At 43.4% G+C, this 2039-nt stretch overlaps 1 pseudogene across 1 annotated transcript; it reads left to right on the plus strand.

Moving 5' to 3' along the window:
• Positions 1–383: 383 nt before the first annotated feature.
• Positions 384–867, plus strand: LOC110313028 (annotated as a pseudogene). The gene has a single exon (XR_002380084.1). The product of XR_002380084.1 is annotated as a 60S ribosomal protein L31 pseudogene (transcript).
• Positions 868–2039: the final 1172 nt, after the last annotated feature.

A 2039-nucleotide genomic window follows, 5' to 3' on the forward strand; every position in this document is an offset into this window, starting at 1 on the left:
GAAGCCCTTTGTAGTGAAGGTCAGACCAAAGCACGGAGTTCCCGCAGACTCGATGCACATTAGCTGCGTAGCAGTTGGCGAGGGGTGTCTTCGGGCTCTAGAGAATCAGAAGAGGACCCTAAACACATCGCATGAGCAGGATTGGAGAATGACAGCAACGCCTCCGGGTGTCTGACAAACAGGTAAGTGGCAGAAGTAAGAGGTTGGAAACAAGGGGCCATGTGGGTGGGGGGCGGCGAGAGGGTTTCAGAACCTGGAACTACGCCTGAACCTTTGCTGTTATGGATGTGGAACAAACAGTTTGGATATAGAGAAAATCAAACACAGTTTCTTGATTCGAAAACAAAGTACCGGCCACACCTCTTCCTCCCCGCCTCCCCGTGACCCGGAAGTTGTACAGCTACGCGACTTTCCTTCCCACAGTCCCTCGCGCCCTTCCTTTCCAACTTGGGCCCGGCAGAATGGCTCCCGCAAAGAAGGGTGGCGAGAAGAAGAAGGGCCGTTCTGCCATCAACGAGGTGGTGACCCGAGAATACACCATCAACATTCACAAGCGCGTCCATGGAGTGGGCTTCAAGAAGCGTGCTCCTCCGGCACTCAAAGAAATTCGGAAGTTTGCCATGAAGGAAATGGGAACACCAGATGTGCACATTGACACCAGGCTCAATAAAGCCGTCTGGGCCAAGGGAATAAGGAAAGTTCCATACCGCAACCTAGTACGCTTGTCCAGAAAACGGAATGAGGATGAGGATTCCCCAAACAAGCTTTTCACACTGGTAACTTACATGCCTGTTACCACATTCAAAAATCTACAGACGGTCAATGTGGATGAAAACTAACCTGCTCAATGTCAAATAAAGTTGCAGAACTGCCAAAAAAATAAAAAATAAAAATAAAGATAAAACAAAGTACCTACGAAAAGTAAAATTAAGGAGCCACCTCTAGCTTCAAGGTGCTTGTGGCTGTTTAAAACTTTTTTCTAAGCCACATTCTGCACACAATCCCAGTGATCGTGATCATACCTACAGTTCAGGGCTACAGTTCAGGCCGGGGAACTACCTGCTATCACAAGCTGTGTCTGGTTTGGTTGAATGGAAGGAAGCTAACTTCTGAAAGAGGAGTATAAGTGTTTCCCACGTGGCTTCTTCACTGAAATTAGGCGCCAGAGCTCTGGATTGCGTGCCCTAGGCCTTCAGTTCTGAATTCTACTCTGCATCTGGAAGAATTTACAACACAGCACCCTCTCCCAAACATACTGCCTGTATCTCCAAGACTTCTTAGGACACACTAAAACACGACTCCCTTCTTCAAGGAGTGATCGTATTTCTGATTTTATGGTGTCTCACCTCAAAGAGGAGGCTTAAATTATTTTGCTTGCACATCAAAGAGTTATAGCCTCAAGATCCCCAATCCAATAGATTCAAAGCTTTAGGCCATAGCATCTATATTTCTTTTTCTTTTCTTTTTTTTTTTTTTTTTTTTTTTTTTTACCAAAGATCCATTTGAAAAAAAAAAAAAAAACTAACTAACTAAAAGGGACCTGTAACTACAGTAAGATTATCTCAGGAAGAATCCCTCTATTTAAATGTAGTCAATATAGAATTTGAAACAATAAGATCTATATGGCAGGGAGGGAAGCCATTTGAAGAACCTACACTGAGTTTTAAGGTTTAAAACTAAGGAGACCAGAGCAAGAAGAGGCCACAGAGAAATCTGAAACTTGTTAGAAGTGCATGCTGAGAGGCAGGGATTGGCTGCTTATTTTGGGGTTCTTTTAGAATTATTCATAGAATCTATTCCTAGAAGGGTTTTAGATTTATAGGAGAAATGAATAGGAAGTATGGGAAATTCTCACATATGCTGACACACTCAGCCCCTCTCCCAGTTTTCTGGATTATTAAATTGTGTGATGTTGTGGTAATACTTATAGTACGTGAGCCAATATTGGTATATTATCACTGATCAAGGCCCATGGTTTGTATTGTGTTGGAAAGTCTGTGAGGTTTTGGCAAATGTATATTACGTGTATCCATCATTAA

The sequence above is a fragment of the Mus pahari genome, chromosome 23 (assembly GCF_900095145.1).
Source record: "Mus pahari chromosome 23, PAHARI_EIJ_v1.1, whole genome shotgun sequence".
Classification (NCBI taxonomy): Eukaryota; Metazoa; Chordata; class Mammalia; order Rodentia; family Muridae; genus Mus; species Mus pahari.